Here is a 16,704-nt window from a genome sequence, read left to right as displayed (position 1 = left end):
ACAACTGGAAACCTTGCGGTGTCTAACGCGGTCATAAGGCAAGGATCCTCTCAATCGATACCCTAAAATCCAATCCTTGTGGTGCAAAGGGACAACCCTTCGACGATAGACATCTATTGTCCAGCACAATAGCGAAAATTGCGAGCTTAACACAAGGAAACAACTGTAAAATCTCTCAGAGGATATTTAGGTATCTCAGGCTTCCTCTAAAGTAGCCGAAATTCAAAAAGAGTTTGTAGGATTTAAAGGATTTTGACGTCGCACTATGCCTGGCTTACCTCAATTCACCTCGATCAGCATTTTTCTTGGTCATAGGCTTACGCCGAGTAGAGTCGCAAGGTTCTCAAATCACCATCTAGGGTGTCAAGCTACCATTATTTCGGTCGCCCTTGTAGTTATCTCCCATCGACTTCGGTGCTCAGACCAATCTTAAGAAGTGAGTTCTCGTGAATTACATAACCCTCCCGTAATGCCCCCTTCAAATTTAGTTTTTGGGTCAATTCAATCTTGTATGCGATAAAAAAGCTTCCCTCATGAGTTTTCATTACAATGAATGTTCATCAACACTCTGGTATGACATTGAGCTTATTGTCGCCACTGACATCTATCAAATCTGACATTAGCTGAATACTGATCTAGATGGCCGAATAAAGATCAAAATGGCGGCAAATTTGAAATGCATGCAACTTTCGAAGCAAAAGTTAATCGCACTCTCCCAGATGCAGAAAAAATTATGCATTCATGACGAAAGCGTCCCTTAATCTAGCACAATCTGTAGAAATTCTCGCTTAGGGTTACTGTTCTCTTGCTATCATGAAAATTTATCATATTCGCATTATCCACCAACTGTTTCACCATTCACACGTTAACATAATTTCAAATCTTACTATCGTCCACGTCCTTATTCAAACAGTTCACCCATCCACTCTTGAACACTGAGGGAACAGGACAAAATATGCAAACATCATATTTCTTTAAAATAATTTTCCATCCCCAAACACCATCCCGTTCGCTTCATTCACGTCCAGGAATAATAATAAGCAGAAAAGTTTCATTACACTGTTGAAAAACTTTTAACCAAAGTAGTAAAAGTGAAGAAGACTAGCCAGTCTTTCGGACGCTCTCGAACTCATTTAAAGCAAATGCCGGTTTTTCAATTACACACCCCCAAGTTATCAAACACGAGCTAAAGACCGTCGGTTCCGTGACCCTCTCTTGGTAGTTTTACTGCTATTTTCAGGCGAACTCTATACCAAATCTAGAACAATATTCCAGACATTTTTGAACTCTTCAAACTCAACCTCAACCTCTGGGACACGCCTGCCGTAAGTTGCGGGATACATGAAAAAGCAAACATACAGACTGCCTGGCTTTCTGTTAACACTGTGCACGGGCACACACATCCTTTTCTATCCCAACCCGTTAGCTATTCTCTTCCGAAAAATTGCTGATATGACTAAAAAATTTGTATGTCTCTCTAATCATAAAGGATAAGGCGATGGAAATATGCCGGCTTTGTGAAAAGCAGGAAAAAAATTTGGCATCGTTTAGAGGCACACCGTGGGGATGGGAAGGATATCAGACTGCCGAGCTAAGCTAGGTTCAACTCGCTACCCTTGCATAATATTGAACGGAACGCAACGTCACCGTCTCAGCACTTTATTACAAAATACTTGTGTATATACCCTTGCTCGCCTACTGTGCGATGCTCCTATTGCTGTTGGCCAAAAACCAATAATTATAAACTTCGCGCAGCTCTCTCACATTTCCCGCGTTACACCCCCGATTCGTCTGTCCCACAATCGAGAGCATTCACTAGTTCTCTTTCGAGGCAATACCACTTCTTGCAGGATATGAGCGCGGCAGAGGGCCACGTGGTGGCAAATATTGATTTTTCAATGCTCATACAGTCACTGCTGCCGGTCTAGCTGGCTGCCTCCTCTCTAGCCTTCGCCAGGGCATCGCTGCGCTCCGTACAAGGGAAGCAACAACTTCACAAAACTTTTTATCTTTTTAACCAACTAGTAGCCAATGTAGAGCGGCATAGTGGCAAGTAAATCCTAGTGTATTCCGAGTACTAGCCGGTACCCCAACTCACTCCTGTGCCACCGCTTCAGTTCCCTGGATATCCGTTTCCTGTTTGCACGGTAGGAATACCCCAAACGGAAGGGCAAGACGAGAGGAGCAAATTACTACCATGGGCTGGCTACTCACATTTCAATCAACATTCTAGCCATCCTCCGTCGCTCTTTATTCTTGTCGTCCTTTTCAAATATACCTCCATCAGCGTCGATTGCACTCAACCAGAGAACTTGATTCCTGACTGCGTCTCTAGCCACCACTAACACTCTACACCTGATAGAACCAACCGCACCCCGCTGGGCCGCTTTTTAACCAAAACAAACAGAGAAAAACTTTCTTCCTTAATAGACGGTAATCAAATGACGGAGAAGAGCGAGATAGGAACCTCAGTAATTAGAATTTATCACGTTACAACAGATTGAACAACTTCCAGGATGAGAATGGCGGGTGTGAGTTTGAAGGACGATAGAAGCGTGAAAGTATCAAAGGGAGAAGATACGTGAGACATGGCAGTCTATCCTCTTGCGATATACGGCTAGAGGAGCCTTCTCGACATAGCAAACGCCAAGGAATCAGGTCGTCTGGGCAACACATCACCGTGAATGAACAATACAACAAAGAAGCAAAAATCGTATATAGATACCGAATAGAAAGTAGTCTTTCAGCAGGCATGGGAAACAACCGCCATAAGAGCATCCCCGAAAGGATCTACAGGTAGTGGTACATTCAGTGGTGAAAATAAATGTCCTTAAATTTGTCGAGTTTCAATTCAAAGATTAGAAACCTAGCCGTAGTTCTTGGAGGACTGGCTGCCAAGGACTTAGTGAAGTAATTAAATTTCAGCTCGGCTTTGTAACAAAGTCATAACTCAGAAACTACCTCAAAGCCATGAGTTTCCAATCCATCTCACACTGGACCTCATGAAATCTACTCATTGCATCCAGTGTGCTCTTATCTCCCGTACCATCCATGAAGATTAGCGTCAATCTTTTAAGGGTAATTTCGAATTCAATACCCCTCAAGCCCATCTACATCAAAGTCTGTCTATCCTTTCATAGTCAAAAGGTAATTTGGTCCAGGTTGTAGTCTTTACAGGTCGGTCTGGCTGCAAACGAAGGAAGACAACAGTACTGAAATAGGATTACAGGATTGAGGGTAGATTGTGTCAATCAAATTACGTCCCATCAATCAACTACATACGCACAACACCACAACCATTTTCGACCATTGCTTTGATCAAAGACAGATTATCAACTAAGAAGCAGCAACAGAGCAGTCGAAAAATGAAAACTTGCCAAGAGGCTCAGGCTCTCCTTCATTTAGGATATCAAACGGAACACAATTTATGCCTGCTGAAATCACATCAAACATTATACAAACCGAATTGTGAGCATCAGTCAGTAAACAGGCAACAAAGTGTTTCCTGAAATTTCAGCTCCAACTCACCTTCCCGCTCCTCGTCCTGTATCCATAAGTATCCTTAATCTTCCTTCATCTCGCACGTTTACACTCCTTGTTGTGCTAATCAAGAGATCAAGGACATGAACGGAACATGCAATAAGATTTGTAGGATGACATAGAGTATCCAAAACACACATAAACGGCCGGAGATCGACCCCGGAGTAAAGTCCAAAACGAAGGACGAAACATTCATCTTAAAACGATGCTTATTGCCACAGTGAAGGACATGGGCTACACATGTCCCGTTTAAGTTCCCCCTTGTAAATAGAACAATGCGAAGCAAAAATGAGTGTTGGTTTCTAGGACGACAATTTTCTCTCCCTTGAACTTTGATGCCAACATATAATTTTTTTCTTTCCCTTCGGGTCTTCCACTTGAAATTTCCGAAGATAGGAAACCAAGAGCAGAACAAAAGCCCTTGCGAATGTTCTCGCCATCGTCTTACATACTTTTCCAATTCCGCTTCAGCCCTATGAGGAATGTTCTGAGAAATATCGAGCACGCCGCTGTGAACAATGGTTTACCAGTATATCGTCTTGCACTGCGTCCTTGCAATATCCTCGCTCGCTTCCCTTCTCGACACTTCCCTCATCTCTCGGCAGGACTTCTGCTTTATCTTCATTTTTGAGAATTTACTATTTCGTTTGTTTTCCTAGCATTCTTGCGTAACATGCTACCTCGCCCCACTTGCCGGTATCACACCATGGGAGCACAGCAAATGAATCTAGGATATCCTGAATGTGTAACAAGTGGCAGCGCCTAGCATTTATTTGCTGCCATTTTGAGGATTAGCAAAGCACATCTTTACGGGCTTATGCCAGACTAACGTCAGGATACAGTGCTGGAGAGGCGAGAAGGAGAGGATAAAGCATTCACTTCCATATGTTATTTAGAAAACAACCATAAGGATAACCGCACATATCGCCTTTATCCTTGCGTTCATATACATTTTTTCCAGAGTCCTAGACCAGGTCCTGGCCGCCCTTCCGAATGAGGAATGTAAGAACAAGTGTTGTATCCCTGCCGTGCACTGAACACACAGTTCTGGAAATCTTCAGAATTTTTGTCCCCATTCTGCCAAGGATAGGTAATAATAAGGGATGCTGTTGTGGAACTCGGCCAAAAACCCCGAACGCAAGTCGGGGCAACAGTTTATCAGAATTTTTTCCGGTTGTAGGTCCGATTGTTGCTTCGCAGTTTATTTACGTTTTGATTTTTTACTTATTCGCTCCCTCGCTTGCCTTTTGCTTCGTCCTTCGCAACCATCACTTCCCAAAAAGGAATTAATCACACACTCGACTTGAGAGGATTTTTGTACTTGTATGTTTGCCACCCCATTTTTTTCTCCTAATAATTGGAAAAGACGTTTTCGTTCATAGGATTTTCTGGACGCATAGTGACTGAGGGATTTGGCACATTGGGAGTGCTGGGCGCCTGCACAAGTTTTTGTCTGATTCTCGACAGAATGAGAGGTAATATAGTAATGTCCTGAAAAGGGTTAATATGGGTCGAAGAAGTTAATAGTATTAGCAGAAAGGTCAGAAATTTCGAAGATTGTGTCGAAATGTGATGAGATATTTGACCGAGAATCCTTGAATGTTTTAGATTTCATGTAGAAAACGAGTTAAGAGGGAAGCAAAAGGACTGGAATGATAACTGCCACCGTTGGTCAGTAGGCATGTGGAAGGTTCATTGACACGAGAAGGAAATTGTTGAGCAGCTTTCGAAGGCGAAGGCAACCTAAATAATGTAAGAGGTCAGGCCTAAAGACAGACAAACTTCATTGCCATGCATGAATAGATGGAAAGCAGGAATTCAAAACTGGAAGAAGAAAAGGATAACTACGGAAGAAAATAGGAACAATAGGATGTGATCGGAGTTTATAATAAAGCAGGGTCTATGTAACGTACGAAGGTCACTAAACTTGTTTGCTAACCAAGGGCAAGCAACTGAACCCCGCTGGGTGATCAAGGTCTACATTCACTATCAAATCGCTCCTTGAGGAGCTGGAAAAGTAAAAGGAAACCCTTACGGAATCCCACTTGTTAATGTGTATTGAAAATCCAATTTTCCGGCTCCGCTTGTTCAAACAAGGGGCTCAATCAATAGGTGCTCGAAGGGATCTATACGAATCTTTTTGAGCCCCTCAAAGTACGTTCAGAATTTGGAACTAGATGCATACCTCCCGACATTTGCCATTATTTGCAGGAATTGCTGCGAGCTACCGTTTCTCAAAAACAAATACGATGCGACAGGAACCCACCTAGGTAAAGAACTTCGTCAAAACTCAAACCGGGGAGAATAAAAGCCCTACGCCTGACGACTTCATATACTCTAAAAAGAAAACGGGGTTTCTCAGCGAAACAACAAATCCTTGCACGAAGGAGCTCGATGTTTGCTTATGCAGTTTAGACTGCCGAGAACCTTCAGGGCGGAAGCAGTTACGACTGCAAACTACTTCAGAAATCGTAACGTGTCTGCCAGCTTGGGAAACGAAACCTCTCATAATGAGAAGGCCGGAACGCTTGAAGTGTCTTCAAATTTTCGACTGCAAGGGAGGGTGCTCGAAAAGTCATCCGACAAAGACAAGCTAGACTGATAATCCCTGAAGAATATGTTGGTCGGAACCTCAAAAAACTCTTAGACATATGGTTTCCAACTCCTAGAAAAAAATCATTGCCTCGAGTGACGAAAACCTTTTAGAAGATATCATGGGTAGGAAGGGAGAGAAGGGAAACATCGTTGAGCAGATTTTTCAAAACCGAAAAGGTTCTAACCAACCAAGAACATTCTTCTCCCCCTTCCAAAAGAATGAGGTCAAACGAATCCAAGCTTCCTTCACAACCTATTCATCAGTCAGCTTAAAACAGTAGATCAAATGAGTTCCCCCAATCGTAGTTGCAAAACAAGAAAAAAATCCATCTTCGAATTCCTTTGAACTTCCCTGAAGAAACCGGTTGTCTGTGGCTACCAGAACCGGTTTCACTTTTAAGCTTTCCCAGGCAGCTTCACTTTTAAGCTTTCCCAGGCAGCGATACCATTGAAATCCGTAAGGTGCATGCTATGAAATAATGCACTAACGAAACTAAGTATTGTTGTGTTTTGTACTACCACCTTTCCCTTATATGTGATTTGATCGACTCGTTTTCCGGCTCCAAGCGCCGAAACACGGGGAAGCCCTTCCCCCCGCCTCCCCTAACAAACGCAAACGAAGCAGCAGAAAGGAAAATCAGAGCATTCATGCTGAGTCAACAGAGGAGCAAATTGCGATATTGATGAGAATGGTCAAGTCTTTACTATCAAATGGGAGGCAGACAGGTATTCGCAACGCAACTGACTATAGTAATGTCAGTAACAGCAACAGCGCCTCCAAATCAGAATGGATTGGCAATATCACCGACTCTGTCTGTGTCTGTGAAAACCATTATGAACAAGCAAAGAAGGGGTAATCCTTTTAATTTCATACAACGCGGGAAACCCAGGGAGAATAGAGTTAGTCTAAAATTTGTAACCAACCGTCCTACTGAGTCCAGCTCAAGTACACCTAAATTGATGAAAATCCCTGTGATTTCAAGAGTTCAATGCAAACGCTCGCACTCTTTCAACAACCTGTCGATGATTATCCGAGGATACCACAAAAAAACAATCCCTAGAGATATCATGTCTAAATTCTGTGAGTCTGAATTCACCTCGGAGTACTGATAATTAAAATTTCTTCTTCAATAGTGCGACAGGCCAAATCGCCCGTCCCCTCCATGATAGACTTAATCCAGTCCTCTCGATTTTTCGTTCGCGTCCTCCAGTTGAAAAATTTCAATAGCTTTTTACTGACCTCGTCCACTGAGTCCTCCGACCCTTTGCGTAGCTTTCCCACTGGGCGGCATCATTCGGTTGTGCCTTTGAGTAACCTGTCTGGTATTCGCTTATCGTCCATCCGTTCTACATGACCAGCCCACTGCAACTACTCGTAGTTTCGCCACCACCGATGCTGCTGGGTCATCAAACTTTACCACTAGGAAAAACAAGGTTCTCAACAATCCATTTGTGAACCTTTTTAAAAAATCAAAGATGCCACAAAAGTGAAATACATTCTTCACAAAAAGTGACACTGACACTGTGACACTGTTGAAAACGCAGCTGGATCTCCAGCCTACAAAAAAAAATTTCTTATAACAGAAGCTGACAAAACTAGTAAAACCAACAAACCTTGTCAATTGAAGCTAACTTACTCCCGTTTCTTTATACCAAAGCTTGCTGATATCTACTACGCCTAATCCTCAGGGGGCCCTTCCTAGAACCAGGGCTGTCATTATTCCAATATCTATCGAGTCAAGTAGTTGGTTAAAGCCCTTGTTTTAGCCGAAGCAAACGAGTAGCGACAATTTGCTGTCATGGAACCCATCATGAAACTATAAAGTTAAATGTTGGAACATTCAACTATTCATCCCTAATCCCTAATCTTATAGCCCCCATCACACCAGTTTGAGAGCTCTTACCCAGTGGACCCACAAGACCCGCTAGAGAGTCCATGCCCAACTCTGGCCTATTGTCTGGAGAAACCGCAAAGATGTCTTTGCAGATGCCGTTATATGAAAGGATGCCAGGCGATCTCGGCCACTAAATGGCTCACAATACGCGAGGAAGGGCAATTCGCTGCCGTCAGTGAAGGAAACCACGTATTGGATGAACAATATTGACAAACCGACTCAAGGGTACAGTGTACAGTGTAACTGTGGTACATTGGCATCACTAGGGGTTACAGCAACCATTCACAATAATATAACTAGACCTCTAGTCAGCGGCGGAAACCATTATGTGTGACACTGGCCTGAATAAGAGTTAGAGTATACACGAAAACAACCCCCAATCTACCTTACAACTACTTGCAGAATAGTATGAGCAACATATTGAGAAACAAGCATTACTGTTACTGTCATAGAAATTAAATTGATATCACCAAAAGTGTTCACATCGTGCCTCAAGCGGAAAAGGATCGTGCTCATTTCAAAACACTGGTGGAGAGCCCAGGGTAAAATAAAGGCTCATTTAGTAAGTGCAGGACACTGAATGGTTGGAGTATCCAAGTCAAAGCAGAATCGCCCACACGATATCTTGGTCCGAAGCCCAGTTAAAGAAAGGTCTGTGGTAATATGCTCATAAATATTACTGAGATTAGGAAGAGAGATAAACAAAGTATAGGTGAGGTAACTAAACCATACTAAATCTCAATATTTTCTTGTGACATGCTCCGGATTGGTCGACCGTAAATGCTGGTGACCAAGTGATCATCCCACCACATAAAATGAAATAACACAAAAAGAAATCGAACGAAAAGGGTTGGAACATTGAAGAAAATGGTTCTGTAGGTTTATCCTGAACATACATAAGTGCCTAGAAAATGCTTAATAATGACATTAAGATCGGGTAGTAGAACAGAAAATCCATCTAGGGTTCCATTAAAAAAATGCAAACATTGTACCTTAAACCTAACCTCTACAACGGTCCTTAACTTAAAACGATCCGTCCGAGAATCTTCTGGTAAAACAAACCTTATTGCCACCTCCCCTCCCTTGGATTCATTGTCAGTATGAACTGATGATGAAACTCAGTTGGGACCTGTATTTAAACGTCAACCTTGGAGGTAAAGATCGTTCACATCAAGCTAATCTGGTTCTCTGGAGCACCGCATTCAAACCCTAAACCTGGTATCTGTCTCTTATCCTCTCCTTTGTGGAGTATATGACATCCACACAGTCTCTTTTGAAACTATACCGTACAAGTGCTAAACCACAAACAATCACAAGTAATGAATCGGGATTTGAACGCGAAACAACGAGGTCAATAGGCTGACGATACAATTAGGAGTCTCGGGGCTGAAAGAACTCAAAATAAGGGAAGAAAAAATGACACATCCATGAAGTCCTTCTTTAAAGACGGCACCATTGCACTTGCCCACTAAAGATAGGGTACGATCCTTAGAGTAAGAATAATTAAATAAAATTCAAAAGACATAGATAATCACATTTCCCCCATCTGTAGTGGTGACCTAGGTGAGCTATCAGCTAGGACTGACAATTTTTAAATGTATCTAAACTTACAAGGTCTGAACATAACCACCAATAAGGTAGGGCAAGCAAGTTCTTCCACAGTTTAGAGAATAGTGTGGGTACCAGCACTCAGCAAATGCCGAAAGCGCGTAAGTAAATCTTGGGACGAAACTTAAATTCCACAAAGGAGTAGGTAGTTGATGAGTAGGGCAGACTCTGAGATCGAGTAGTATGACCCTAATAGCGAACGAAATAACTGAGGCTGCATTTGAAAAATCTGTTGGGGCAAATAATAATGCCCCGGGAAGCATCGAATACATATATAACCCAACGAACTGAGGAATAGGGTAGGACTGACGCGGTCGTATCATACAGTACCGAAAGAGTAGAATTCGGGAAATGCCTATCTTAAACTTATACGCTTCTTTACGGCTTTTAAGGGCTTAAGTAAGCTTCTGATAAAAGACAGCCTAGGAGTTGACCCCCATATTAAGGCCACCGAACCTAAGTACTGGTTTCTGTTGTTGCTTCAACCATTTCGAAGCGCTCTATAAATTAATTTACATCTAAATGCAGTATTTCGAGAGTTACTTCTTTGGTTCTTCACTGTTTTCCTGAAAAAGAGAACAACAACTGATTCCCGAAACACTGTACTTTTTTTCAATAAATCACGTTGAAATTCAACAAAATTTAGGCAAGGAATACAGAAAAGCCTTCCAACTAAATATTAAATCGAAACAATAAACCGATATTTCGGCAACTTCTTCAGTTTTATACGTGCTCCGGTATAGCACTGAAAAAGGGAAGATCTTATTCCTGAAATGTCGGTATACGTGGACTTAACGACTAGCGAATAGTTAAACTCGTCAAATTACTTCAAAAAAGCTTTTTCGAGTGGCCAACTGATCGCCGCAAAATACTGTCGATTTTGGCATTACGTAAAATATAAAAAGAAACCAACTGTTTGCGCAATCCTGCTTTGATCTAAGTTCGGATCCTTCGCCGGTTCTCATAACTTTTTTAAATCTCCAACCCATCTCGAACAGCTAGAAAGGATCTACATAAAGAGAGAAACATAAAAATGTGAAGTGCTTCCTTGAAAATCTGACACCATCTACGAATTATTCCTTTTGGAAAGCAATAGGCCAATCCTGCGCGAATCATCAATCCGATTGTCAGACGGCAGTTGGACGAGGAGTGATGCCGAGAAAGGTTCAATCTTTGCTCAACAATTGAGAGGCGCTTTCCAACCAAATTCACATACAACGAAGGAAGAATTACCACTTCGGATTCCCGAAGGTGCACACCAACCGATTCGTTTCAAAATTTCCGAGGTCTTAGGATTCTCGCAAGACCACCTTCATCCCAAAAGACTCCTGGTTTCGACCTTATTACGGGGAAAGTGATCCAAGAACTGCCGAGATATGCATTCACTCAATCGATACACATATTCCATGCTGCAAATTGTCGCAATTAACGATGATCCCGAAGGAAGGCAAGGTGAAGATCCTACGCACGTCGGAGGCTATAGACCGATAATCCTGCTTAAGTTACAATTGAAGCTATTCGAGAAAGTCCTACTGTCCAAACTGCAACAACACTTGGAAGAAAAATAGGTTATACCTTCCCACTAGGTCGGGTTCAGAAGAAAACATGGAACTGTTGAACAAGTTCATCGCCTAGCCTCCGAGATAAACTGCGATTTGGAAAGTAGAAAGTACTGTTCGGCCGTATTCCATGACATTGCACAAGCATTTACAAGGTCTGGCATGAAGGTCTCATCTACAAGAATACCCATAAAATTCTCGAGTCGCACCTGAGTGGCAGGAAATTTGTTATTAAACAAAAACCTTCACCTCAGGAGAATGTAACATCAAAGTGACCCTCACTACCCCCAAGGTAGTGTCCTCGGCCCTCTACTTTATTTGGTATATACTCCAAATTTGCCGAGAAATGAGCGCCTATTTAGTATGACGATTCGGCGATACTCTGCATATATACCAATTCTAATGTGCATCTCGGGTCCTCGCGAATTACATCAAAGCATTTGAGCAATGGTTGGTCCCCTGGAGAGTCAAAGTAAATGAAACAAAATGTAGTCATGTCACTTTCACATTGAAGAAACGAACATGTCCCCCAACTGAGTTTAACGACGTCCATTCGTCGGTCTAAGGAAGTAAAATACTTAGGAATACACTTAGATAAAAGGCTCACTTGGAAGAAACATATTGAGGCCAAAAAAACTCAGGTCAACTTAAGACTCAAAAACCTGCACTGGCTACTGAACAAATTTTCCAAACCGCCCCTGGAATTCAAAGTGCTAATATACACAACAGCGATAAAGCCAAGCTGGACTTCTGGTGCACAACTTTGGGGATCTGCTCGTAATCTTGAGAATGATTACTTCCGCACTGCGGTATATCGGAAACTACAATATCCGCCGCGACTTGGACATCTTAAAAATAAAGGACGAAATTAATCAGCTGAAGCAAGCGTACTTTGATAAACTTGTTACACAGGCAAGTAGCTTACCCAGGAACTTATCACATAAAATTCAATACCATCGCCTACAGCGAAGAACAACTTACCCCTCTCTGCTTTTGGTCCACGGACCCTTCGATTAGTGCTTAGCTCCCAAGCTTAGAAAAAAAAAATGAAAAACGAAGACAGCTCTGCCCAAGAGCTTTGGTCCAAAGTATTGAAGGATTTACGCACAATATAATTCGTAGTCATGTCGTGTTTTGCGAATTATATAATGGAGCGTTTGGCATCTGCGAGCCGATTCGGTCATGCTGCTCACAGGGCCAAGGTAAAGCAGAGTCTGACGATTTGTTTCTGTCCTGGTACGAAACCGTAAAGCCATCTTCACTTTTTAATTATTAATGCGAGATCTTCGTAGAGAAAAAAGGGAACAAATGCTACCCAAAATACTGCATGCACGGCAATACAATTAAAAATATTTAGTCAAATACGGAAAAATCTTTAACAATTCATCGTAGCCATCGCAACTAAAAATATTTCCAGCCAAGTCATTTAATTAAAGAGAGGTGAAGTCCTTATTTACAGTATAATACTGTTCCAAGCTCTTTAAAGTTTATACCCGAAGATACGAGAGTGAAGAGGGGGGATTTACTCCTTTCTCGAAGTTTTTTTTCGGGAACCTAGATTTGAAAGAAAAAAAGAGGATAATAGGTGGTCGACATAATTTTCATCCCTAGGCCCCATTTTTCTCCGTAATTTTCACTCTGTGTCCGGATTTTCTCTCTACGCCCATGCTTATATTTGAAGCCGTGCCACCACCTTGTCCAACAAAAAGGAAAACCAAATGACGGATGAAAGTCAGGAAACAATAGCGCCGTTTGACAAATGAAATGTAATTCTCCGAAAAAAAAGAGGTTTTGCACAGAACATATAATCATTATGTCTCTAGTAATCAAATAAATAAATGAAACTACAGCCTTTGTTTGCCTTCGATAGCGTATTACTCGTAATTTAATTGCTAATACTGATATTTCGTGAACCACATCAGTACTTGACATCAGCAAAAAAAAAATATTAATATACGCCCAGCACTGATGTAGGTGATCAATTGTTCCTGAAATATCAGTACTTACAATAAAGATAGATACTGAGCGGAAGGAAACAGCGGCAATTGAATCACCTATTTAAGAAGTGAGGGCTATCGCCAACTTATTTAAAGGAGGATCTAAATCCAATCCAAAATTCTTCCTGCTAGTCTGCGTTATTAGGAAATTGGGACTGGATGCAACCCAAATCGACTTAGTTTTATATTTTTCTGTTAGATCAAGGCCGCGAGGTCCAACTTAATAGAGCTAGATACAGAAAGTTTAAAAAAAGGACACAATTCCTGCACTTAATCCCCCATCGATGCGCCAACATCCATTGGTCACTTCTGACAAACACATGTTAGTAATACTATCAGTCGCAATTCTTACTACCTCTATTTCGCAGATTACTTCAAAACCCAACCCTTTTTCGATAACAGTCCACCACTTTATCCATTTACAGGGTCGCACCAATTACGATTTTGACATAAATAATTCGTCACTAGGATTGACTACTAAACATGTTATCAGCTATACATTTTTCAGAAACAGGATAAGCGTTATTGTTCGACAGCGACTAGCGAATTCTGCTCGGAAAGGGACCCATGAAAAAGTAACCATGTCAAGCATTTCAAGACGCGGTCAGGAAGCCGTGGGCCCTAGTGACGACATATTTGGTAGTCACGTTATCTTTTAATATTTCAGACATTGCGTTTCACTTGTATCCCCAAAAAAAAATTGATCAATAATCCTTAGGATCACAATGATGTGATGTGGTGTGTTTCTGAAAGCACGGCTGAAACTAAGCGTCTCAAAAGGAAACCTTCATCAAAAGTCTAAGTGCGTCCTGCTGTACTTTAGTTTTAATTGTCACTTTCATAGATTCCTTATAAACTGCAAGCATTGAAACCAGAAACAACGCAGAAGAAAAAAATTAACTATCAAAGGCAACAGTCCACGGACTACCATATTTATAATCAAAGAATTTTGACTGTCAAACCGAATTATGCAACGTAATCCTTTTCTAGCAGAACTGACACTAGCTAAATTCGTGTTCAATATCCCAATAACTGAAGAGCACAATATTCAATGAACGTACCCCAAAATAATTAACTATATGCTGCCGATAGTACCCTGAGGTGCTTTTGACAGCTTGGGAAGGAAGGACCTCACTGTGTAAACAAATCCTCCAGTGTCAATGCTTATTTTGAGAAAAAACATTCAGTGAGCCCACACCAGTTCTTTAGAAGCATGGAAAATGTTGGATTTCGTCTAAACCTAGAAAAGTGGTATAGCTCATGGGTTAATAATCTGCAAGGACTTGTTAACCACCTTCCAGTAACTTTTCCGATTAGATTGCTTAGATCAATAGTGGTCAATCATTACTTAAAGAATTGGCGACGCAGTTTGATGGAGCTGTCAATATGTAAAGCGTTTGGCGGAGGAAGCAGAGGGTGCTCCTCAGGAGGAAAGACATAGGCCTCACTTCGTCCTTCCAGAAATAATACTGTTATCTGAGGCGATACAGCGGATTTCAAAAAGCAGTACAAGGTCACTAGTTGCTTATGCACATACCCACTACCGTACTGGTGACACTACATTTTAGATTTTCACAGCTAGGAACGTCCAATCTATACGAAAGACCTCATAAATCAAGATAGGCACTAAGCAGACAGCTGAAAAGGGTAGGATTGCCTAGTTAAAGTTTGAACAGTCTAGTCAGAGCCAGCTAATGTAACCATCAAGTAGGAAATCGATACAGAAAGTGTACCCTTTTACCTCAGAATTTAAATTAAACCTATGCTGAAAAAAAAATCCTTCTGCGCTTTTCATAAAGAAATCTAGAAATATTTTATGAACCAAATCAATGAACAAAAACCTCATATAAGGAAGCGGAAAAAATATTACGTAGATTTTAAAATAAATTGATAAAGGATACATTCTTAATTTTTTTTTAAAGGAATCTTTACCTTTTGCAAAATGACTTTCTTTATAATCCTCCAACTTTTCACAGAACTTTGTTATCACCACTAGATCACTAATTCCACAGACACAATACTTCCCAAGGAATTATTTGCAACTTATGGGATTTTTCCTTTCTTTATAGTTAAAGCAAAATATTTAATTTCTTAATTAGATTACACTAAAACAATCGCACTTATCATCACCACCTCACGGGAAATTCGTAAAATATTTTTCAATCGAATTAACTTTTCTGGGAAACGTCGACAATTTCGAACACTTTCCTTTGTGTATATATAATGCTTTTCACAAAGGATCACGTTTACTATCCACCTCAACCGTAGCGCGAAGAAAGTTAAATTACACCAAACTGAACGGGGAATCCCCTACTAGACTAGAGCATTCGCAATGGATGATCTACAGTTCCGTCGCTGCGTTGCACAAGCTACGTTTCCGCCTAGCTATGGCGAGATTCCAGTTGAAATATTGTAACTACACCGAGTAAATATACCTGTCACCTGTCACACACAATCAGGCAACATTGCATGCCCTGCCTGTTAGCAGTCTGCCCGTTTCAGTTGCCTGCACTATCCGTAAAGGTACCGTGTGAAAACTTTATTTGCTACTCCTGTGTTACGAGTACTGGGGCTCCTGGTGCTTCCTCGTTGCCATCATCGTCCTTGCAAGCCGAGCTGCCACCCTCAAACCACACAACCTTCCCACATGCCCAACTCTCCGGCGCTACCACTCACTTACAGTTGACTCGATTTAATCCGTTCGTCCGTCCGAGATAATCCACCTTCCAAATGACCCAAACTGCTGGACGCAGATAAAGTAGTCTAAGTGCCGGGACTAAGGACTCTCTGGAATGTGGGATCGTGTGGGTGGAAATCCTAAACGAGTTAATGCTCGCGAATATTTTTTTCCTCCGTTGGGTAGAAAAACCGTTAGCGACACTAGACTTCACTTAGGAACCGAAACGCGACGCGAGAGATATCCTCGGAAGGATTGTATCTGCGTATTACACCCGAAACTCTATAACTCCTACTTGAAACTTCGCAATATGAAACAAAGAACAACTTTTTCGCGGAGCAATATCCCTATCAAATCCGAACTGCAATTCAGGATCTTTCCAACAAAGCATTCAAAACCAATTCCGTAGTTAATCAATCGAACAGGAACCGAACTCACAATTCCCTACGCCAGGCATCTGAATCCTTCCCGAACTAGCACTTGCACGGGAACTACACTGCAACCCAGTGTTATTGTAAAATGAGGGGTTGATGGTCTGTAACCGAGAAAGATACTCGAACCGCGGCGGTACACACGACACCAAGCAAATTGACTGTCCAATGACGACTGCCACTGGCGAACAAGCAACAAACGAACTGTATCTTTCAGAATGCACCATCTACAATCTGAAGGAGCTTTTACGACGGCACGTCTGAGGAATTTTCATTCAAAAGTACCAGCGCGCAACTCGCAACCCACGATAAACACGTTCCCCTCGGAGGAAGTCCGGAATCGTCCACAGTTCATCGATGGTTATTTGAAAACAAATACCCCTTCGAGCGGTTCATTCAGAT

General features: G+C 41.7%; 1 protein-coding gene across 2 annotated transcripts in view; it reads right to left on the bottom strand.

Moving 5' to 3' along the window:
- The window catches only part of LOC119652336 (epithelial discoidin domain-containing receptor 1), a 781,389-nt gene extending 764,913 nt beyond the window's left edge, over positions 1-16,476 (bottom strand). For both annotated transcript variants that reach the window (XM_038056350.1, XM_038056353.1), the window contains exon 1: positions 15,127-16,476. The gene's annotated coding sequence lies outside the window, so the exon portion shown is untranslated. The remainder of the gene's footprint in view (positions 1-15,126) is intronic.
- Between the last annotated feature and the right edge of the window lie 228 nt (positions 16,477-16,704).

Source organism: Hermetia illucens, chromosome 3 (assembly GCF_905115235.1).
Source record: "Hermetia illucens chromosome 3, iHerIll2.2.curated.20191125, whole genome shotgun sequence".
Classification (NCBI taxonomy): Eukaryota; Metazoa; Arthropoda; class Insecta; order Diptera; family Stratiomyidae; genus Hermetia; species Hermetia illucens.
Note: the sequence above shows the minus strand (reverse complement) of the source record. Positions and strands in the feature narration are given on the sequence as shown.